Raw genomic sequence first — 26029 nt, forward strand, 5'->3', positions numbered from 1 at the left:
CTAACTGACACACCGGTAGATACACGCAACTGCTTTAATGATATGCTGTGCCTAGCGCAGCTAACAAATTGTCATCCAACATGACCTGTAACATAATTTACATTACTTTATTACGTTGCTCGACATTTTCTTAATATTTGTCATAATATGTTGAAGCAATGTGCTCTCGTCGGATTTTGGCTGCATATTTTCTGCCATTTTCTTAAAATCAGAAAGTGTTGTGAAGCCCCGCCCATTTTCTAAATAATTGCATTATGGGCCCTAAAAGCACGGAAATAGTGTCCACTGCTTGATATTTCGTATTTTGGCGAACATTTGGAACATTTGAAAATCTATATCCATACTATGACCAATAAGCATGGTCATTTTACATCACAAATAGTATGGTTAGTGTGGTTTGTATGAGTATTCGAACACAGCTCATGTCTCAATTGTCTCAAGGCATAAAAATCCTTCTTTAATTTTAACCTGTCTCCTCCCCTTCATCTACACTGATTGAAGTGGATTTAATAAGTGACATCAATAAGGGATCATAGCTTTCACCTGGATTCACCTGGTCAGTCGATGTCATGGAAAGAGCAGGTGTCCTTAATGTTTTGTACACTCAGTGTACAGTATGTTCTCAATTTGAAAGGATACCAGTAGACAATGAATATGAGGCAAACCATATACCAGATTTTGTACATGCCTTTTAAGTGCTGACATATAAAATAGTTTAGTGCATATACAACCCTTGAAATGTAGGTAAAGTATGACAATAAGGAGACGACAATTAGGCTACAGGAGATGAGAATTACAGGTAACATTTTATGAGGTTAATTTAATTAAATGTATTTTTTCAATGTTGCTTGCAAACTGATTACAGTTGTTCCCATACATAGACACCACATGATTGCTCTATGTATCACTGCCACTGGATAAGCTAGCGACTGGGCTAACACAGCTAACCTTTCAGATCAGTAATATGCTGTTTTTCTATATATAATTTTTTGGCTTTATAAGCGTGAGAGAAATGTAACTAGCTATTAGCTAGCTCGGGGATGGGCAACTGCTGGCCCCTCTTTTATAAGCCCGCGGATTCCCTTTTATAGGCCCGCGGATTCCCTTTTATAGGCCCGCGGATGCCCTTTTGTAGGCCCGCGGATTCCCTTTTATAGGCCCGCAGATTTTTTTTTTGGGGGGAGATAGAGTTAGAATAATACAATATTTGGTTATGCATCAGCAGTCACTCAATTAGTCCATGTCAGCTACATTTATTTAGATTGATAAATTAGTCTAGCGACCAGCTATCTAAGCATGGTCGAATTATCAACCGGGGTGGGACCCATTGATCATCAGTTATCATATTAAAAACTGCAAACATTTGCTTCCATCCTATGGCAAAATGTGCAGAATTGCAAAGAAATTAGCTGTAAAACTGCAAATCTTTCTCTACACCCCCATGGCAAAAGGAGAAGAATTGCAACAAACTTGCTTTAAAACGGCAACATTTCTCTACGCCACATGGCAAAATGTGCAGAATTGCCGGAAATTCACTTGAAACAATTTTTTTCTCTCTCTTCGCTGTCACTAGGGGGGCTGCTAAAATGTTTTGCTTGCAAGGGGGGCAGGGGGAGATTTGAGTACTCAGATCGGCAAGCTATTGCAGCCACTCATTATGAGTTTCAATTTTTTTGTGGCCCCACCCCTATCAAAGTGGTCCATTCCTGCATTAGAAGAATTCATACAGGTCAATACCTACAGGGCACTAATTGATTGATTGGGTTAATGGACTGACTGATAATCCCGGACATCTGAGTTCCTGCATACACAGGCTTTCACAGATTGATCTGCATTGATTGATGGGGTCACTTTGGTACATGGAGGGAGGGAATGGTATTCTAGCAAGGAGCTAGAGGTATCCATATGGACAGGGTTGGGGAGTAACACATGACATGTAATCTGTTACATGTAAGGGATTACAAAAAAACGGTAACTGTAATCTGGTACGTTACCAGCAAAAATACTTTTGAAAACTAGATGATTACTTCGAGGATTACTTTTAAATTCAGAAAGGATGTTTGTGAGAAAAAAAATCTTTGACACTTCTCTGTTTTCTCAATTACATTCATATCAGCATTGAAAAAAGGTGCAAGTTTAAGTTTGTTCCACCTGAGCAAGTCTGACCACAAGTCAGAGACCACTTTGATGACACCCCAAATGTGTTTGATGGATCGCAGGAAAAAAGCAGGAATAGGCTTTGTAGGCTACAGTCCAAGCTATATCTTCCAATGGTGCGACCGCTGTCGGCATCCAAAGATTATCCAACTTGAATAAACGCTTGGAGGTATGGATGATCGAGTGGTGTAGTCTATGACAATACGGATATCACTTATTATCGATATCTACATAGCGCATTGATGATGTGATCTTCCCTTGGGTTGTGCCGTGGCGGAGATCTTTGTGGGCTATACTCGGCCTTGTCTCAGGATGGTAAATTGGTGGTTGAAGATATCCCTCTAGTGGTGTGGGGGCTGTGCTTTGGCAAAGTGGGTGGGATTATATCCTTCCTGTTTGGTCCTGTCCGGGGGTATCATCGGATGGGGCCACAGTGTCTCCTGAACCCTCCTGTCTCAGCCTCCAGTATTTATGCTGCAGTAGTTTATGTGTTGGGGGGCTAGGGTCAGTTTGTTATATCTGGAGTACTTCTCCTGTCTTATCCGTTGTCCTGTGTGAATTTAAGTATGCTCTCTCTAATTCTCTCTTTCTTCTCTCTCTCTCTCTCTCTCTCTCTCTCTCTCTCTCTCTCTCTCTCTCTCTCTCTCTCTCTCTCTCTCTCTCTCGGAGGACCTGAGCCCTAGAACCATGCCTCAGGACTACCTGGCATGATGACTCCTTGCTGTCCCCAGTCCACCTGGCCGTGCTGCTGCCTTAGTTTACATTTACATTTACATTTAAGTCATTTAGCAGACGCTCTTATCCAGAGCGACTTACAAATTGGTGCATTCACCTTATGACATCCAGTTTCAACTGTTCTGCCTGTGATTATTATTATTTGACCATGCTGGTAATTTATGAACATTTGAACATCTTGGCCATGTTCTGTTATAATCTCCACCCGGAACAGCCAGAAGAGGATTGGCCTAGAGAGAAACCTAGAGAGGAACCAGGCTTTGAGGGGTCATAGCCTGGTTCCTCTCTAAGATTCTTCCTAGGTTTTGGCCTTTCTAGGGAGTTTTTTGAATAATATAACTTGTAAAACACCCCATGAGAACCCAAAACATAAGCTTGTTTTTCTCCAATGTTTGTAAACATTGTCAATTTAAACAAACACTGTATAGTCTCATAACAAGGTTAAAACAATCATTTTGATATCATGGATGGCCAGTCCTTGTATCCATAGCTCTGTCTATTAATCTGAGAGTGGTTACATTTCTCCAGGCCCATCCCTCAGCTTTTTTTTTTACCAAAACAGAGGTTCGGCAACCATTTTGTTATTGTTTCATCTGTGAATTTGCCCTTCAAAACAGCTGCATCTTATCAAGATATCAAAGTGTCCCCAACAAAAAGGTAAACAATAGGCCTATAAACAAATGCAGCATATGGCATTTGTTTTTCATATGTAAATAGCATTTTGCAGTAGTGCTCAAAGCATGCCATTCCATGAGTGCAGCATTTATTTTTCAACTCAAGTCAATGAGCCCAATCAGTCCTCCATGACAACAAAATCATAAACAACAGAGTAGGGCTGGCTAATAAGTCCTTCGTTTTGGGGTTAGGCTCAGGTAAAACAATTAGGCTAATCTGTACTTCTATATCTCCAAGTCCTATTCTTGAAGATCAAGGGGTATAGCAATTATTGGAATGACTGGAATTCTGATCGACTTTGTTTTTGAATGAAAATACATAGTTTAATGGTATTATTATATGTAGTAGAAAGCGATGGGTTAGAAGAAGCCTACAAAAATAAAAATGTAACATCCATATATGGACATCTAGGTACACTTTAACATTGATTTATCCTGCAATAGATGTCGTTCAAATGGTAACATACATTTTTGTCTTCTTCTAATGCCTCTTAAGGGGTAAAGTCATCTAAAAGTGACTGAATGTAATCAGATTACATTACTGAGTTTGGGTAATCCAAAAGTTACTTTACTGATTACAATTTTGGACAGATAACTAGTAACTGTAACAGATTGCATTTAGAAACTTAACCCACCCAGGTAGCAGTAATCTTTTCACAAGGACTCTGAACATAGAGCACAATAGGAAGGGTTGCTCATATTATAGTGAGTGGGTGTGGGCTTATTTCCCTCTATCCCTCCATCCTTCCCTCCATTCTTTCACCGTTCCCTCCCTCGCTCTCTCTCTACCCAAAGCTAGTGTCCCTCTCGGGGGGTCGATTCTCTATTTTTTTGCATTCTTTCGCCTCCTCGCACACTATCCATTTAGCACAGCAATAACATTACCCTCCACAATGCTATGAAACAGAAATGAGAAGAAGGAAAAATGCCCAGAAGTCATTGGTTTCAGTTCCAGCTGGTTGGGTAATATTAACACAGCCTAGGAATCTTATTTACTCTCAGAGCAGTGACATTCATTTCAACCAGGGAGAGAGCTGAACCGAATCACACTGTGACTTATGAACGGCTGGGGACTCCCGTGTGTGTGTGTATTGTCACGTGAAACTTTTGTCTAAATAACCTCCCTGCTACAGTTATTTGTGCAGGATTTTGATGAATTATGGAGTATAATAGCTGCATCAGTCTTGATGGTGTGAGGGACAGAGGGGTGAGGATGGGGTTAATGGTCAGGGGGAGGACAGAGGGGTATCACAGCTGCTCTAATGTTTACTGAATCCCAGCTGATCCCTATCCAGATCCAAAACTGCATGGAAGTGCATTAGTAAGTGCATTAACAATGTCCAAGGATAGTACAACACATTTCTTCATGTCCTCCTAAAATCATTGAACCAATCACGTATTACTGGAGCAAAATCAGGAAAGTCCCATGCTTGGCTCTGTGTGTGTCAGCAGAGTGAGATAGAATAAGTAGAAAGCAGGTGTGGCCTATAGAATCAAATCAACTTCTGAATAACTCGGAGAACTTTCAGTTTAGTCTCGTAAAGCCTCTCCATGGAAACCAGAAGCCTATCTACTGGGGCTAATGTTGGCTAACTGTGTCTAGCTCAGTCTTCCTGTTCCCCGAAGCCTGTCAATCTGACTTTATTGCTGCAGTAAAGAGGCAGACCGACAGTGGTCTAAACATGTTAGAGCCCGGCTCTGTCTCCAACTCTGGGACTGCTAGGTGATGGTGAATGGGACTCAGGGGGAAAATTATTAACAGAGATTGATCTACCCAAAAAATAAAACCGTAAAATCTCTCACCACCAGTGGAAAAGGCCTGGAAGATTTGGGAAGTTATTGTGGGGGGTGGTAATGTACACACCTACACACAGGCATGCAAGCATGTGTGCGCACAAATGCATGTATACAAACACACACGCACGCACGCACGCACGCACGCACACACACACACACACACACGGATGGATTTGTGGGCTGTCCAATGCCAGGATGTAGGGAGTGACCAGAATCCCTGTCTCACAATAACAAATCATCCACTCTCTGCTGTGTGTGTTTGTGTGAGAGTGAGCATGTTTACAATGCACAGATACATTACAGAATGCCTGAGCAGCGTTTCAACCTAGTCCTGACAAGGAGAAAATAAAAAGAGATTCTCTTCTACACTGTTCAACCAATCCAGTAAATGTGGAGGAGTTAAGATTGAGTGTCACCTTGTTATCGTCAAGAAGAGGAAGTCGCATCACAGGCTCTCTTTCTATTTCCCCTGAAAAACGGATTCCAGCTTCTAGCTCTTAGGAAACTTTGCAGTAATTTGTTTTATTATGTGTTATTTCTTACATTTTTAGCCGCATACATTTTTTGTGGTATTACATATAACAGGGAATAACTTTTGGATATCAGAGCGACAGTAACTCACCAGCATTGTCAGCATTACTACCAGGAATACTACTTTCCCAAATCGGATCCTTTGTTCATACCCTCCAGGGCAATTTAACTGATTCCAGAGGCTGAAAAGAGATACTCCGAGTGGACTTTTAGTCCGACTCAGGAGGTGCACACACCACCCACCTCTTCCGAGTATATTACTCGCTAATGTTCAGTCTCTGGATTAAAAAGTTGACGAGCTCAAGGTAAGGATTTCCATCCAGAGAGACATCAGGAATTGTAACATACTCTGTTTCACAGAAACATGGCTCTCTCAGGATATAATGTCTGAGTCGGTCCAGTCAATTGGGTTCTCAGTTCATCGCACAGACAGGAATAAATATCTCTCTGGGAAGAAGAAGGGTGGGGTTGTATGTTTCATGATTAACTACTCATAGTGTGATTGTGATAACTTTTGTTCACCCGACCTAGAGTACCCCACAATCAAATGCCGACCATATTACCTCCCAAGAGAATTCTCTTCAGTTATAGCCACAGCTGTGTATATTCCCCCTCAAGCCGATACCATGACGGCCCTCAAAGAACTTCACAGGACTTTACATAAACTGGAAACCATATATCCTTATTTATTATAGCATGGGATTTTAACACAGCAAATTTGATGAAAACGGTACCTAAGTTCTATCAACACATTGACTGCAGTACTCGGGCTGCTGAAACACTCAACCACTGCTACTCCAACTTCCGGGATGCCGACAAGGCCCTCACCCGACCCCCCTTCGGCAAATCAGATCACAACGGCATTTTGCTATAGGCAGAAACTCAAAGAGGAAGTACCCGTGCTTAGGACTATTCAACACTGGTCTGACCAATCAGAATCCACGCTTCAAGATTGTTTTGATCACCCGGACTGGGATATGTTCTGGACAGCTTCCGAGAACAACATAGACAAATATACTGATACGGTGACTGAGTTTATCAGGAAGTGTATAGGAGATGTTGTACCCACTGTGGCTATAAAAAACCTACTCTAACCAGAAACCGTGGATAGATGCCAGCATTCACGCAAAACTCAAAGCGCGAACCATCGCATTTAACCATAGCAAGGTTACTGGGAATATGGCTGTATAATAACTACAATGTTTGTCTCTCAGTAAGACAATCAAACAGGCAAAACGTCAGTATAGAGACAAAGTGGAGTCGCAATTTAACGGCTCAGAAACGAGATGTATGTGGCAGGGTCACAGACCACAAAGGGAAAACCAGCCACGTTGCACACACTGACGTCTTGCTTCCGGACAAACTAAACACCTTATTCGCCCGCTTTGAGGATAACACAGTGCCACCAACGCGGCCTGGACTGGTGGCTGCGCTTCCAGCTACACACAGGATCATTACAGAGTGTTTACGGACATATTCAGTCTCTCCGTATCCCAGTCTGTTGTCCCCACATGCTTCAAGATGTCCACCATTGTTCCTGTACCCAGGAAAGCAAAGGTAACTGAACTAAATAAATATCAACCTGTAGCACTCACTTCTGTCATCATGAAGTGCTTTGAGAGACTAGTCAAGGATCATGTCACCTCTACCTTACCTTACCTGACACCATAGACCCACTTCAATTTCCTTACCGCCCCAATAGATCCACAGATGATGCATTCGCCATTGCATTGCACACAGCCCTATCCCATCTGGACAAGAGGAATACCTATGTAAGAATGCTGTTCATTAACTATAGCTTAGCATAGTCAACAACAGCCACACGAGACAGTGCCTGTTCACCCCGCTATCATCCAGAAGGCGAGGTCAGTACATGTGCATCAAAGTTGGGACCAAGAGAGTGAAAAACAGCTTCTACGTCAAGGTCATCAGACTGTTAAATAGCCATCACTAGCACATTAGAGGCTGCTGCCCTATATACGTACATAGATTTAAAATCACTGGTCACTTTAATGATGTTTACATATTTTGCATTACTCATCTCATATGTATGTACTGTATTCTATCCTATTCTACTGTATCTTAGTCTATGCCACTCCAGAATTGCTCATCCCAATATTTATATATTCTTAATTCCATTCCTTTACTTTAGATTGTGTGTATTGTTAGATATTGCTTGTTAGATATTACTGCACTGTTGGAGCTAGAAACACAAGCATTTCGCTACACCCGCAATAACTGCTAAACACGTGTCTGTGACAAATAAAATTGGATTTTCATTTGATTTGTTGTCAACCACCTCAGAGGGTGCCACTACACTGACATGCCATGACCTTTGCTGTGATATGACCTATTCTCTTCTATACAGCAGGACTGAGTTCAGGGTTGTAGAGCAAGCCTCTTTATCTCACAGTGCTTCCATAAGAGGATTTGATATGAAGACAGCACAGCTGAGAGGTCATTTATAGAAACAATTTCACCCTTAATCTCTTCAAATCTACTTTCATCTAGACCAAATTACACATAGACTATTTCAAATCCTAGTAACCTATCTACCTCGAGACTATGGTCTGTTTATCCCTCTGGTTTTGTGAGATACCAGTGAATTCTGCAGTAGGTTAGACTAGATAAATATATAGTCCAAAATTAACTATTTTCGTGAGGTACATTTTTTAAAATTCACTGTCGGACTTATATGAATGTGTGACGATGAGGCTTGGTACCAGCCTCGCACATTGCTAGTTTGTTGCAGATCTTCAGGGCTAGAGGAAGGGGTAGACTGCTAACCCAGACTAGGACTCAAACCCTGGTCCAGCAGCTTTCAAGCCAACAACTTAACCTCCTAGATGAGGTCTTTAGGTGTTGGGTTGAGGTTACTACATTACCCCCTTACTCTATACAAAGTCCCTCACATATACACATCTCTCTGATGGCCTCACGGGCACCATCCCACTTCTGCCACCAGTGTAGCAAACAGCACAACAGGGAAGTGAAACCAGGTCACTGGCATGAAAGGCAAACACGCTACGCATCACCATACGCATGAGGGTTAACTCACTTAATGGGAATTGTAACATGGCTAATACAGTGAGGATCATTGCAGTATTACACTGCAATCATATCCGTGCATAACAAACAGACCTTTAGTCTATTTTAAATGAGACAAATTGGAAATATAACCTAACAGTCAGCAATCATAGTTCACCCACATAGGCTATCGCCTAGTAGCCTGGCAAGCCTCACTGATCTAATACCCTACATCCTATAATTGCTTTACAAACCCAATCCCAAATCGACCCTTAGACCCTACGTCAGGGTTCCCCAACGGGCCGAATTTAGCCCCCTTATTTATATTTTATATAAACTATTTTGTTATTTTACATTTTTGGGGGGGACATTAAATACTGTCAAAACACCTGCAAATCCGCTCCAAGTGGATTTAATTTTGGAAATCTGTTCCAAAGTATTCCCATGCATAATACAGAGGCGTCATGACCATAGGGGGCAAAGGGACACATGCCCCGACACATTTGTCCTGTTATTGTTTCTCTGTCATAAACTCAGCAAAAAAGAGACAACCTCTCACTGTCAACTGTGTTTATTTTCAGCAAACCTAACATGTGTAAATATTTGTATGAACATAACAAGATTCAACAACTGAGACATAAACTCAACAAGTACGACAAACATGTGACTAACAGATATTGAACAATGTGTCCCTGAACAAAGGGGGGTTCAAAATCAAAAGTAACAGTCAGTGTCTGGTGTGGCCACCAGCTGCATTAAGTAAAGCAGTGCAACTCCTCCACATGGACTGCACCAGATTTGCCCGTTCTTGCTGTGAAATGTTACCCCACTCTTCCACCAAGGCACCTACAAGTTTCCGGATATTTCTGGGGGGAATGGCCCTGGCCCTAGCCTTCACCCTCCGATCTAACAGGTCCCATACATACTCAATGGGATTGAGATCCGGGCTCTTCGCTGGCCATGGCTGAACACTGACATTCCTGTCTTGCAGGAAATCATGCAGAGAACAAGCAGTATGGCTGGTGGCATTGTCATGCTGGAGGGTCATGTCAGGATGAGCCTGCAGGAAGGGTACCACATGAGGGGGGAGCGCACAGCGTTGAGGTCGTCTGCAATGACAACAAGCTCAGTCTGATGATGCTGTGACACATGCCCCAGACCATGACGGACCCTCCACCTCCAAATCGATCCCGCTCCAGAGTACAGGCCTCAGTGTTAAGCTCATTTCTTCGACGATAAACGCGAATCCGACCATCACCCCTGGTGAGACAAAACCGCGACTCGTCAGTGAAGAGCACCTTTTGCCAGTCCTGTCTGGTCCAGCGACAGTGGGTTTGTGCTCATAGGTGTCGTTGTTGCCGGTGATGTCTGGTGAGGACCTACCTTACAACAGGCCTACAAGCCCTCAGTCCAGCCTTTCTCAGACTATTGCGGACAGTCTGAGCACTGATGTTGGGATTGTGCGTTCCTGTTATAACTCGGGCATCCTGTACCTGTCCCGCAGGTGTGATGTTCGGATGTATGATCCTGTGCAGGTGTTGATACACGTGGTCTGCCACTGCGAGGACGATCAGCTGTCTGTCCTGTCTCCCTGTATCGCTGTCTTTGCGCTGTCTCGTTCACGTAGATGAGCAGGAACCCTGGGCATCTTTCTTTTGTTGTTTTTCATAGACAGTAGAAAGGCCTCTTTAGTTGTTATATTAGTGTCCTTAATTGCCATTTCAGGGTATCAATTACGTTAGAGTAGCTAGCTTGTCTAACTATCTTAGCTGGCATACCTGCTGGCAAGGTTGGTGGACTTAAAATTGCACTATGCAGAACTCGCTTCGCCATTTCCTGATTGGTACAACCTTAATAGTTTGCCTAATTTCAGTTTATGTGACAAAATAAGCTAGTATAGTGTAGATCAGTGGTTCCAAACCTTTTATAGTCCCATACCCCTCTGGCACCAGGGTCAGCGTACTCTCAAAATAATTTTTTTGCCATCTTTATAAGCCTGCCACACACACACTATATGTATTAAACATAAGAATGAGAGCAAATTTTTGTCACAACCCGGCTCGTGGGAAGTGACAAAGAGCTCTTGTAGGACCAGGGCACAAATAATAATACACTGCTCAAAAAAATAAAGGGAACACTTAAACAACACAATGTAACTCCAAGTCAATCACACTTCTGTGAAATCAAACTGTCCACTTAGGAAGCAACACTGATTGACAATAAATTTCACATGCTGTTGTGCAAATGGAATAGACAACAGGTGGAAATTATAGGCAATTAGCAAGACACCCCCAATAAAGGAGTGGTACTTCAGGTGGGGACCACAGACCACTTCTCAGTTCCTATGCTTCCTGGCTGATGTTTTGGTCCCTTTTGAATGCTAGCGGTGCTTTCACTCTAGTGGTAGCATGAGATGGAGACTACAACCCACAGAAGTGGCTCAGGTAGTGCAGCTCATCCAGGATGGAACATCAATGCGAGCTGTGGCAATAAGGTTTGCTGTGTCTGTCAGCGTAGTGTCCAGAGCATGGAGGCGCTACCAGGAGACAGGCCAGTACATCAGGAGATGTGGAGGAGGCCGTAGGAGGGCAACAACCCAGCAGCAGGACCGCTACCTCCGCCTTTGTGCAAGGACGAGCACTGCCAGAGCCCTGCAAAATGACCTCCAGCAGGCCACAAATGTGCATGAGTCTGCTCAAACGGTCAGAAACAGACTCCATGAGGGTGGTATGAGGGCCCGATGTCCACAGGTGGAGATTGGCAAATCTACCACTGGCGCCCTGTGCTCTTCACAGATGAAAGCAGGTTCACACTGAGTCTGGAGATGCCGTGGAGAACGTTCTGCTGCCTGCAACATCCTCCAGCATGACCGGTTTGGCGGTGGGTCAGTCATGGTGTGGGGTGGCATTTCTTTGGGGGGCCGCACAGCCCTCCATGTGCTTGCCAGAGGTAGCCTGACTGCCATTAGGTACCGAGATGAGATCCCCAGACCCCTTGTGAGACCATATGCTGGTGCGGTTGGCCCTGGGTTCCTCCTAATGCAAGACAATGCTAGACCTCATGTGGCTGGAGTGTGTCAGAAGTTCCTGCAAGAGGAAGGCATTGATGCTATGGACTGGCCTACCCGTTCCCCAGACCTGAATCCAATTGAGCACATCTGGGACATCATGTCTCGCTCCATCCACCAACGTCACGTTCCACCACAGACTGTCCAGGACTGGACGGATGCTTTAGTCCAGGTCTGGGAGGAGATCCCTCAGGAGACCATCCGCCATCTCATCAGGAGCATGCACAGGCGTTGTAGGGAGGTCATACAGGCACGTGGAGGCCACACACACTACTGAGCCTCATTTTGACTTGTTTTAAGGACATTACATCAAAGTTGGATCAGCCTGTAGTGTGGTTTTCCACTTTAATTTTGAGTGTGACTCCAAATCCAGACCTCCATGGGTTGAAAAATTTGATTTCCATTTTCAACTATCTAAAGAAAAAAGTATTTAATAAGAATATTTAATTCATTCAGATCTAGGATGTGTTATTTTAGTGTTCCCTTTATTTTTTTTGAGCAGTGTATAATAATAATCAATAATTTCGCTCTTTATTTCGCCATTTTAAATATAAAACCTAATTTGTTTATCAAACATTGTGAACAACTCACAGGTTAACGAGAAGGGTGTGCTTGAAAGAAATCCAATTTGATTAGTCACATGCGCCGAATACAACACCTTACAGTGAAATGCTTACTTAAGAGCCCCTAACAAACAATGCAGTTAAAAAAAACAATAAAAACATATGAATATGGATAAGAAATTAAAGTAACAAGTAATTGAAGAGCAGCAGTAAAATAACAATAACAAGACTATATACAGGGGCTACCAGTACAGAGTCAATGTGCAGGGACACCGGTTAGTAAAATGTATATGTAGGTAGACTTATTAAAGTGACTATGCATAGATGACAACAACAGAGTAGCAGCAGTGGGGGACAATGCAAATAGTCCGGGTAGCCATTTGATTAGATGTTCAGGAGTCTTATGGCTTGAGGGTAGAAGCTATTAAGAAGCCTCTTGGACCTAGACTTGGTGCTCTGGTACAGCTTGCCAGGAAGCTTAGACCCAGTGATGTAATGGAGTGTATGCACTACCCTCTGTAGTGCCTTGCGTTCGGAGGCCGAGCAGTTTCCATACCAGGCAGTGATGCAACCATGTTTCAGCTGTAAAACCTTTTGAGGATCTGAGGACCCATGTCAAATCTTTTCAGTGTCCTGAGGGGGAATAGGTTTTCTTGTGCCCTCTTCACGACTGTCCTGGTGTGCTTGGACAATGTTAGTTTGTTGGTGATGTGGACACCAAGGAACTTGAAGATTTCAACCTGCTCCACTACAGTCCAGTCCAGTCGATGAGAATGGGGGTGTGTCCGGTCCTCTTTCTCCTGTAATTCACAGTCATCACCTTTGTCTTGATCACGTCGAGGGAGAGGACTGAGCACGCACCCCTGAGGGGCCCCTGTGTTGAGGATCAGCGTGGCGGATGTGTTGTTACCTACCCTTAATAGGTGGGGGCGGCCGTCAGGTAGTCCAGGATACAGTAGCAGAGGAGTTTAGTCCCAGGGTCCTTAGCTTAGTGATGAGCTTTGAGGGCACTATGGTGTTGAACGCTGAGCTGTAGTCAATAAATAACATTCTCACATAGATGTTCCTTTTGTCCAGGTGGGAAAGGGCAGTGTGGAGTGCAACAGAGATTGCATCATCTGTGGATCTGTTGGGGCAGTATGCAAATTATGGTGTTTCTAAGGCTTCTTGGATAATGGTGTTGATTTGAGCCATGACCAGCCTTTCAAAGCACTTCATGGCTACAGACATGTAAGTCATTTAGGCAGGTTACCTTAGCGTTCTTTGGCACAGGGACTATGATGGTCTGCTTAAAATGTTGATTTTACAGACTCGGACAGGGAGAGGTTATAAGCTTCCAGATTAGTGGCCCGCTCCTTGAATGCGGCAGCACTAGCCTTTAGCTCAGTGTGGATGTTGCCTGTAATCCATGGCTTCTGGTTGGGGTATGTACGTATGGTCACTGTGGGTACGACGTCATCGATGCACGTATTGATGAAGCCAATGACTGATGTGGTGTACTCCTCAATAACACCGGAGAATGCCGGAACATATTCAGCCTGTGCTAGCAAAACAGTTCTGTAGCTTAGCATCTGCTTCATCTGACCACTTTTTTATTGATCGAGTCACTGGTGCTTCCTGCTTTAATTTTCGCTTGTAACCAGGAGTCAGGAGGATCAAATTATGGTCAGATTTGCCAAATGGAGGGCGAGGGAGAGCTTTGTATGCGTCTCTGTGTGTGGAGTAAAGGTGGTCCAGAGTTTTTTTTCCCTCTGGTTGCACATCTAACATGCTGATAGAAATTTGGTAAAACGGATTTAAGTTTCCCTGCATTAAAGTCCCTGGCCACTAGGAGTGCCGCCTCTGGGTGAGCGTTTTCCTGTTTGCTTACGGCAGACTACAGCTCATTGAGTGCGGTCTTAGTGCCAGCATCAGTCTGTGATGGTATGTAGACAGCTTTTTCACATTTTTGTTTGGTTTACCCCCAACGGCATTGCAGGGGAAACCCAGATTGGGAATACCTGCTGTCGATAATAGTTATTCCATGTAAAATATAATTTCCATAACCATATATATTGTTCTTTCAGCTGCTGAAGCTGGTGTATAAAACCAAAAGTAAAATATGCAAAAACATAACTTAAGAGTGGAAAGTGTAGAAATAGCACACATAGAACAGATATACAGCTTCTTAAACTTATTTTCAAGGAGAATGATAGATCTATAGCTCACATTTCTATGTGAATTTGGTCTGGTAGCCCGAAAAGTTACATATTGCCACCTTAAGAAAATCAAGCAATAATTAAATGTACTGAATTGGACTCACATTAATTTCAATATTTTACCCAGATTTTAGCAGAGATGCAGAGAAGCATATTTCATTTCTTTAAAAAAAAGAACCACCAGTCAGGACGATACAGACAGCTCAAGAGGTATGCTTAAATATCCAGAAAAATACTTATTTTTTTACATAAAATTTGCATAATGATTATGACTCTAGAGTGCAGGAAACTGCTATATCATTTGTTTGGAAAATGCAACCTTCTCCAACTTCAGGACGGGTGGCCTACTGCCCTCCAGCCATCCTCACGTACTTTGTGCCCCCTCAGATTGTTGGGGTGCATGACGCCTCTGTACATGATCATATCCAAATGTAAGCAAGGTTTGAAATTATTATGTTTCATATCTGTTTGAGCTTCTTGTGATCAATTTGCAGTCTACAAATTATTTTTCATTATGTTCAGGCAGCGGCCCCCTGACCATCTTCTTTGAATTCATGATCTCTGCCCTAACCCCTGTGGAGATTTCAGAGGATTTGACAAGTGTAAACAACATGATGAAACTTCCACCGAGCCCACAGTAATGCATCAGTTAGTAAGTGGAGCTAAATACCATATTGCTTACACCTTTCAAACCCTTTCTTATCTCCACAAATGCATAGGGTGTAGTAGGGTCTAGGGCAGGGGTGTCAAACTCATTCCATGGAGGGCCTAGTGTCTGCAAGTTCTAGTTTTTTCCTTACTAATTAATTAGTGACCTTAATGTATCAATCGAGGACAAGGGAGGAGCGAAAACCCGCAGACAATCGTCCCTCCGTGGAATTAGTTTGACACCTGTGGTCTATTTGGGATTGGGACATAATTTGGGATTGGGCCATAATGTCTGTTGAATTTGCGAACACTAGAGGTTGTAGTGTACTCGCAAATATCCTCCTCTCTCTCTCAGGGCGCAAGTGAGTGAAAGGCTCGCGGTGCGATGATAGTCACTGGTTGAAAGCGAACAGCTGTCTTCCAGTACCCACTGTGCATCGATGTCGACCGGCAGATGGAACAGGTATAGAAGTTATAGAGACCAATAATAGGGGATTCGACAAACCCAATCATTGATCACGGCGATCGATCGGTCAAGTCCCGCCAGGGGGATAGTCCCGCCAAGGAAGATACATCAACGCATATCCATCGCAACAGTTCTGTCATCTGAGGATAGCGCAAGAGGTATGCGGGTTAGTGATATGATTTTGATGTAGCCTGTTCGCGAGCAAATGAGGAAGCGCAGTGTTATTGACGATAATGTTCTGATGGCTGCACTCATGCATAGAAAACTTTGAGAGACGTGTTTGTATGAACAACTAGATGATACGTACGTACATTACCCAAAATAACCCCATACTGTAGTTTAGGTAGGCTAACCTAATATAATCAACAAGTCTAGCATAATCCAGAGCAATCCATAGAGCTGGAGCTTTCTCTGTGTTTCTATAGGCCTATGCTATAGAAACTGTTCATATTATTGGATTGTAGAGTCAGAGATCTACAATAATAATAAAGCCTTATATAGAAGAGTTGGGGAAGGTGATACAATATAAATACATACGTTATAATGAACAGTCATAGGCTATTATTGTGCCTTCCAGAGAGTTGGAACTGGCCATTTTGGAGTCTTTTGTGGGAAAATCCAATACTTAAATCTAAATCTTCTGCTTTTTGTGACCTCTTTGTCTGAATCTCAAGCCTTTACATCTCTGACCCCTTCCTGAACCCTAAAGCAGATTTGGCTCCTTTTTGGTTCCGTTCTCTCCACCACTCTCCCACTCTTCCTCTCTTCCACTCTTCCTCTCTTCCACTTGTACATTGTTATGTGGATTTGTGGCTGGGCTCTAAGCCGCACAATCTCTGTCTTTACCCATTTCAACACTGGTCAACAAGGAGAGATAGAGAGAGAGAGGTGAGCTGGGTTCAGAAATGTCATTATTTGTTGTGTTGAGGTGTTTGCTTGTTTGTATGTATGTGTGTGTGTGTGTGTGTGTGTGTGTGTGTGTGTGTGTGTGTGTGTGTGTGTATTGGACATAAGCCAGTGTAGATATTAGTTTAGAGTCCTGCTGAACCAATGTCACCCATTTTGTTTGTCATCACCGCATATACAGTTTAAAGCGCCCCCAGCTCTTTTTAGATTATCACCACAGTCACTACCTGCTGCAATACTTCTACTGTTATTCCTGGAATGAATACCAACTGCCTTGCTGGAAAGGGTTTAGGCAGATATGATCCAAACATTATTTTTTTTGTCAAAGGTTACACAAGGGAAAAATCTAATCTAGTTACTTTGTTTCCCCAAATAAAAATAAAAAAACACTGTTTGTTTCTGTGTGGCTGTGAGTTATATCAGCTGTGTGCGAGAAGGGCGGGGGCTGTGAGTTATATCAGCTGTGTGCGAGAAGGGCAGGGGCTGTGATGGGGTGGTTATGAGATTTCAAGTTGAGCTATGGTTGTGGGTTCTGAGAAAGTAGTTCATTTAAGGATCAAGGATATCATTTTTTGATTGTGGGGGAAAGGGGGGAGGGGGGTTGTTTTGATGGACCTCAGTGTTTTTATGATGTCTTAGTCCTGCGGTCTCCAAGGGTCCTCTGATGATCAGAAGGAAGTCATCATTCTTCTTTGCTGACAGACATGAGAAAAATTGACTTTCTCATCTCTCTCTAAAGTGTCCCAGAGTGGGCAGGTTTACTTTCAGTCTCTGACTGCACACACACAGATTTGAGTGTGCAGTTTGTCTGCGTGTATCCCCTCTCTCTCTGCCAGAGCCATCACTGATTATGACCCCTGGTCACCTTAACCCTAGCTCCCTCGCTTGTCTGTCAGATGGAAAACACACACATACAGGTAACTGCCAAAATGAAGGAAACATCAACATAAAGTGTCTTAATAGGGCGTTTGGCCACGACAAGCCAGAACGGCTTCAGTGCACCCTAGCGTAGATTCTACAAGTGTCTGGAACTCTATTGGAGGGATGCGACACTATTCTTTCACAATAAATTCCATCATTTGGTGTGTTGTTGATGGTGGTGGAAAACGTAGTCTCAGGTGCTGCTCTAGAGTCTCCCATAAGTGTTCAATTGGGTTAAGATCTGCTGACAGACGGCCATGGCATATGGTTTACATAATTTTCATGCTAATCAAATTATTCAGTGACGACTCAAGCCCTGTGGATGGGGGCATAGCCATGGTAGCCAAAATAATCGCCTGCCCAGAATTTTTATACATGACCCTAAGCCTGATGGGATATGAATGGCTTAATTTACTTATTAACCACACCTGTGTGGAATCAGGTGCTTTCAATACACTTTGTATCCCTCATTTACTCAAGTGTTTCCATTATTTTGGCAGCTACCTGTATGCGGCACTGTATAGACAGGTTGATGTTTGGCAACAAAACCGATGTGTGCGCAACTATGGGGCAAAACAGACAGGGTTTGCTTAGATTGAGAACACGTAGACTATTTTGTCTCCATGTCTATTGAAAACATATATACATTTGCACAATCAGCACTTGTTGTCTCTCAAATATATTGTTACAGTTGTTGATTAGCCAGCTTGCGAATTTGAGCCATATTAGCATAGACATGACATCAGTCAAAACAAGACATTGTATCAATAACAAGATGCAGTACAATGAGCTGAAATGAGCCACCTACGATTCCCCACCAGGCAGCTTCTTCTCATTGTTGATAGCTATCTGATCATTCAGTATCATAACAACCCATCTTTAATTTTATTTATTTATCTTGCTCCTTTGCACCCCAGTATTTCTACTTTGAACATTCATCTGCTGAAAATCTACCTTTCCAGTGTTTAAATTGCTATATTGTATTTACTTCGCCACCATGGCCTATTTATTGCCCTACCTCCCTTATCTCACCTCATTTGTTCACATTGTATATATACTTGTTTTCTACTGTATTATTGACTGTATGTTTGTTTTACTCCATGTGTAACTCTGTGTTGTTATGTGTCGAACTGCTTTGCTTTATCTTGGCCAGGTCGCAGTTGTAAATTAGAACTTGTTTTAACGGTCGTCGGTGGAAGAAGGTGAGGACCAAACCGCGGCGTGGTACTTGTTCATGTTATTTACTTAAACTGAACAACATCAAAAAAAGAAAGGAAAAAAACCACAACCGAAACAGCTCCGTCAGGTGCAAACCACACTAAACAAGGGTGAAAACAGGCTGCCTAAGTATGGTTCTCAATCAGGGACAACGATTGACAGCTGCCTCTGATTGAGAACCATACCAGGCCAAACACAGAAATACCAAATCATAGAAAAAAGAACATAGACTGCCCACCCAACTCACGCCCTGACCATACTAAAACAAAGACACCACAAAGGAACTAAGGTCAGAACGTGACACTTGTTCTCAACTTGCCTACCTGGTTAAATAAAGGTGAAATAAATAAAAATGAACATTGAAGGGCACACAATTTTAGTGACGTTGTCAGCCAACCTGTCTATAAAATCTGTCAGAAAAATCTGTTATTCAACCCGAGGAAGAATCTAAATGCCCACACAGAAAATTCTGTGAAAGTTCCTTCATACGCTTCCTGTACATTGTATCCATAAGACATTTCATGTATTTTGCATGCTGTGCATTAGGATTGATTATCACTTTTGAAATGGAGCTCTCATCATTACAACACAATTTAAAGGGCCAGATTTGTCATTAAAACAGTCACAGGGGCCTCAAGGGGTACAGGCACATACATTGCATCCGGAAAGTATTCGGACCCCTTCACTTTTATACATTTTATTACGTTATAGCCTTATTCTAAAATTGATTTTCTACATCAATCTACACACAATAGCCCATAATGACAATTCGAAAACAGGTTTTTAGAAATGTTTGCACATTTGAATAAAAATGAAAAACAGTAATACCTTATTTACATAAGTATTCAGAGATTCGAAATTGAGCTCAGGTGCATCCTGTTTCCACTGATCATCCTTGAGATGTTTCTACAACTTGAATGGAGTCCACCTGTGGTAAATTCAATTAATTGGATATGATTTGGAAAGGCGCGCGCACACACCTGTCTATATAAGGTCCCGCAGTTAACAGTGGATGTCAGAGCAAAAACCAAGCCATGAGGTCAAAGGAATTGTCTGTAGAGCTCGAGACAGGATTGTGTCGAGGCACAGATCTGGGGAAGGGTACCAAAAAATGTCTGCAGCATTGAAGGTCCCCAAGAACACGGTGGCCTCCATCATTAAATGGAAGAAGTTTGGAACCACCAAGACTCTTCCTAGAGCTGGCTGGTCAGCCAAACCGAGCATATCGGGGGAGAAGGGGCCTTGGTCAGAGAGGTGACCAAGAACCCAATGGTAACATGACAGCCCGCTTGGAGTTTACCAAAAGGCACCTAAAGGACTCTCAGACCATGAGAAACAAGATTCTCTGGTTTGATGAGACCAAGATTGAACTCTTTAGCCTGAATGGAGGAAACCTGGCACCATTCCTATGGTGAAGCATGGTGGTGGCAGCATCATGCTGTTGGGATGTTTTCTGAGGCAGGGACTGGGAGACTATTCAGTGTCAAGGGAAAGATGAAAGAAGCAATGTTCAGAAAAACCTGCTCCAGAGCATTCACCTTCCAACAGGACAACGACCCTAAGCACACAGCCAAGACAACGCAGGAGTGTCTTCGGGACAAGTCTCAATGTGGCCCAGCCAGAGCCCTGACTTGAACCCGATCGAACATCTCTGGTGAGACCTGAAAATGGCTGTGCAGCAACGCTCCCCATCTAACCTGAAGGTGCCTGAGAGGATCTACAGAGAAGAATGGGAGAAACTCCCCAAATACATGTGTGCCAAGCTGGTTCACTGGGTAAAGGGTCTGAATACTTATGTAAATGTCATAACTTTTTTTTTTTTTTTTACTATTTGCAAACATTTCTAAAAAACACTTTTTGCATTATGGATATTGTGTGTAGATTTGAAGGGAAAAAAACAAACATTTTAATCCATTTTAGAATAAGGCTGTATACAACAAAATGTGGAAAAAGTCAAGGGGACTGAATACTTTCAGAATGCACTGTACAAGTATATGCACGAACGCACACTTAAGGCATCAGCATGCTTCAGTTCGGCTAGCGCCTAGCCGGACTCGGCTTAAAAGACCCCCCCCCCACACACACACACACACACACCCCATAATGTGTGACACCATGGCACACCCCTCCCCCAACTCGTTAACACACTGGCACCATCTGCTAAATTAACGGAGGTGTGAACTCATCCAAGATCCCCCTGTTTCTCTTCTCCTCCAAGATCCCCTCTTTTCCAGACCTCTGCTGTGGTTAGTGTTGGGTGATGTGGACAAAAATCCATATCTCCGTAAATTGATGCAATAATGATAAATAGAATGATAAGTTTATACCAATATGCACCATAGTTTTTGTTATTACCCTTAAACTACTACTATATATATATATATATTTTTTTTTTAACCAGAGAAGTAACATTGAGTTTTACAAGTGAACCATGGCCAAGAAAGCATATGTTAAAACGGTGCAAAGTGCATAGTTTTGATTGTTTTCGCCATCAATTGTCCTAGGGCATTTCCATCTAAAAGGACCCATGAGCACCAACGTGAAGTTCATACTGTAGGAGCATGTCAAATCAAATCAAATCAAATGTATTTGTCACATACACATGGTTAGCAGATGTTAATGCGAGTGTAGCGAAATGCTTGTGCTTCTAGTTCCGACAATGCAGTAATAACCAACGAGTAATCTAACCTAACAATTCCAAAACTACTACCTTATACACACAAGTGTAAAGGGATAAAGAATATGTACATAAAGATATATGAATGAGTGATGGTACAGAACGGCATAGGCAAGATGCAGTAGATGGTATCGAGTACAGTATATACATATGAGATGAGTAATGTAGGGTATGTAAACAAAGTGGCATAGTTTAAAGTGGCTAGTGATACACGTATTACATAAAGATGCAGTAGATGATAGAGTACAGTATATACATATGAGATGGATAATGTAGGGTATGTAAATATTATATTAAGTAGCATTGTTTAAAGTGGCTAGTGATATATTTTCCATCAATTTCCATCAATTCCCATTATTAAAGTGGCTGGAGTTGAGTCAGTGTGTTGGCAGCAGTCACTCAATGTTAGTGGTGGCTGTTTAACAGTCTGATGGCCTTGAGATAGAAGCTGTTTTCAGTCTCTCGGTCCCAGCTTTGATGCACCTGTACTGACCTCGCCTTCTGGATGATAGCGGGGTGAACAGGCAGTGGCTCGGGTGGTTGTTGTCCTTGATGATCTTTATGGCCTTCCTGTGATATCGGGTGGTGTAGGTGTCCTGGAGGGCAAGTAGTTTGCCCCCGGTGATGCGTTGTGCAGACCTCACTACCCTCTGGAGAGCCTTACGGTTGTGGGCGGAGCAGGTGCCGTACCAGGCGGTGATACAGCCCGACAGGATGCTCTCGATTGTGCATCTGTAGAAGTTTGTGAGTGTTTTTGGTGACAAGCCAAATTACAAGCCTTCTTCACGATGCTGTCTGTGTGGGTGGACCAATTCAGTTTGTCTGTGATGTGTACGCCGAGGAACTTAAAACTTACTACCCTCTCCACTACTGTCCCATCGATGTGGATAGGGGGGTGCTCCCTCTGCTGTTTCCTGAAGTCCACAATCATCTCCTTAGTTTTATTGACGTTGAGTGTGAGGTTATTTTGCTGACACCACACTCCGAGGACCCTCACCTCCTCCCTGTAGGCCGTCTCGTCGTTGTTGGTAATCAAGCCTACCACTAGTGTCGTCCGCAAACTTGATGATTGAGTTGGAGGCGTGTGTGGCCACGCAGTCATGGGTGAACAGGGAGTACAGGAGAGGGCTCAGAACGCACCCTTGTGGGGCCCCAGTGTTGAGGATCAGCGGGGTGGAGATGTTGTTACCTACCCTCACCACCTGGGGGCGGCCCGTCAGGAAGTCCAGTACCCAGTTGCACAGGGCGGGGTCGAGACCCAGGGTCTCGAGCTTGATGACGAGTTTGGAGGGTACTATGGTGTTAAATGCTGAGCTGTAGTCGATGAACAGCATTCTCACATAGGTATTCCTCTTGTCCAGATGGGTTAGGGCAGTGTACAGTGTGGTTGAGATTGCATCGTCTGTGGACCTATTTGGGCGGTAAGCAAATTGGAGTGGGTCTTGGGTGTCAGGTAGGGTGAAGGTGATATGGTCCTTGACTAGTCTCTCAAAGCACTTCATGATGATGGAAGTGAGTGCTACGGGACGGTAGTCGTTTAGCTCAGTTACCATAGCTTTCTTTGGGAACAGGAACAATGGTGGCCCTCTTGAAGCATGTAGGAACAGCAGACTGGGATAAGGATTGATTGAATATGTCCGTAAACACACCAGCCAGCTGGTCTGCGCATGCTCACTGCTGGGGATGCCGTCTGGGCCTGCAGCCTTGCGAGGGTTAACACGTTTAAATGTTTTACTCACGTCGGCTGCAGTGAAGGAGAGTCCGCATGTTTTGGTTGCGGGCCGTGTCAGTGGCACTGTATTGTCTTCAATGCGGGCAAAAAAGTTATTTAGTCTGCCTGGGAGCAAGACATCCTGGTTCGTGACGGGGCTGGTTTTCTTTTTGTAATCTGTGATTGACTGTAGACCATGCCACATACCTCTTGTGTCTGAGCCGTTGAATTGCGACTCTACTTTGTCTCTATACTGACGCTTAGCTTGTTTGATTGCCTTGCGGAGGGAATAGTTACACTTTCATTTGACATAATTGTATGTCAAATGAAAACTACTATTAAGAGTCAATAAAAAAAATGCAGGCATATATATACAGTGGGGCAAAAAAGTATTTAGTCAGCCACCAATTGTGCAAGTTCTCCCACTTAAAAAGATGAGAGAGGCCTGTAATTTTCATCATAGGTACACTACTACTATGACAGACAAAATGAGAAAAATAAATCCAGAAAATCACATTGTAGGATTTTTAATGAATTTATTATATATATATTTTGGACTTTACAAATATTATTTTCGCCTTTATTCAGATTACAATCTCTCACTTTTGTTTTTTTGAAAATGAAATAACCTCCAAAATATCGTTATATATGTATTATCAAGTTGATGGCACAGTCATGATAGCGGCACCTATATAACGCTGAGTGACAGGCAGAGAACGAGCAGTATGGCTGGTGGCATTGTCATGCTGGAGGGTCATGTCAGGATGAGCCTGCAGGAAGGGTACCACATGAGGGAGGAGGATGTCTTCCCTGTAACGCGCAGCATTGAGATTGCCTGCAATGACAACCAGCTCAGTCCGATGATGCTGTGACACACCGCCCAAGACCATGACGGACCCTCAACCTGACCCTCAATCGATCCCGCTCCAGAGTACAGACCTCGACGTAACGCTCATTCCTTCGACGATAAACGCGAATGCGACCATCACCCCTGGTGAGACAAAACCGGTGAAGAGCACCTTCGTCAGTGAAGAGCACTTTTTGCCAGTCCTGTCTGGTCCAGCAAGAGTGGGTTTTTGCCCATAGGCAACGTTGTTGCGTGTTTAAACCCTTTACAATGAAGATTTGTGAAGTAATTTGGATTTTTACAAATTATCTTTGAATGACAGGGTCCTGAAAAAGGGCCAAATCTTTTTTTGCTGAGTTTACTATGTTCTTAGAATTTTTTTTTGTGTTTTTTTGTTGTTGTTGTTGTTGAATTTTACCCCCTTTTTCCTCCCCAATTTCGTGGTATCCAATTGTTAGTAGCTACTATCTTGTCTCATCGCTACAACTCCCGTACGGGCTCGGGAGAGACGAAGGTTGAAAGTCATGCGTCCTCCCATACACAACCCAACCAAGCCGTACTGCTTCTTAACACAGCGCGCATCCAACCCGGAAGCCAGCTGCACCAATGTGTCGGAGGTAACACCGTGCACCTGGCAACCTTGGTTAGCGCGCCCTGCACCCGGCCCGCCACAGGGGTCGCTGGTGCGCGATGAGACAAGGATATCCCTACCGGCCAATCCCCCCCCTAACCCCGCCAATTGTGCGTCGCCCAACGGACCTCGCGGCCGGTTACGACAGAGCCTGGGCGCAAACACAGAGCCTCTGGTGGCCCTTAACCACTGCGCCACCCGGGATGCCCAGATTTTTTTATTTTTAATTAGTACAGCCACTATTGAAGTCTATCAAATACTTCTCAAATATGCCCTCTGGTGGTCAAACTAGCACTAACTAGCATTAATGGTACCAGTGGTTGGCAATTCTGCGGCACCATGTGTCTTGTGTCGCAGTACGCTGCAACTTTTAAAGGACGAACCACTGTAGTACCGATCAGGGAACGTCATTCCATTACCGGATGTAAATCCACTTCACCCACTGTAGTTCAATAACCAAAATAAAACATGTCTAATTCATTGTATCATGTCATAGCTGACACCCTATTGCAGACATCTTTGAATCTTAATTCGGAGCAGATATTTAAGAGGTTTTGGACGTGGTCACATAAAAAAACTGAGGGACATTTTACCGTATTTCTGTAACCAAATTTAGCATCTGTGTAAATTGTTCAACGTTGTCCTGGTGCATAGAGTTTGTTAAACCTCGATATCAATGGTTTTTGTTTGGCATACTTTTTTAAGTGAAACATCTGTTACTGTGGAATCCCCCCATTAACAATCACCCATATTAGCGAACTTATTTCATTTCAAACTTCACGTTTCTCTATTATAGGCTACTTATCGTAATGAACGATATCAGCAAAGTGTCTGCGATAAGTGGTCGGTGTCGATCCTTTTCTCTTTATCGTCCCAGCTCTAGCTGTGGTGGTGTAAAATGAGATTCCTTTCGATGCCGGAATCCCACGAGGAAGCTGTGATTGGCAGAGCTTTTAATTGTAAACGCCTCTATCTGAATAATTCATGCTCATCTAAGTGGAGTGATAAAATATTAACCGAGCGAGCCGAGCATTCGCTTTGTCTTAAAAAAAAAAAAAAGAAAGTGAGTCTGAGAGAGAATCTTTTGTCTCTTTTTGGTGTGCTTTTTCTTGCATCTTGGCTCGTGGCTGTAGGCCTGGCGTGGCTGTGTTTCTGTGGTGGAATTTACTGATGTAAAGCGGTCTCTGTCACTCTCCCTCTGTGTTACACTGTGGCTGTGTTTCTGTGGTGGAATTCACTGATGTAAAGCTGTCTC

The sequence above is a fragment of the Oncorhynchus nerka genome, linkage group LG27 (genome assembly GCF_034236695.1).
Source record: "Oncorhynchus nerka isolate Pitt River linkage group LG27, Oner_Uvic_2.0, whole genome shotgun sequence".
NCBI classification, from domain to species: domain Eukaryota; kingdom Metazoa; phylum Chordata; class Actinopteri; order Salmoniformes; family Salmonidae; genus Oncorhynchus; species Oncorhynchus nerka.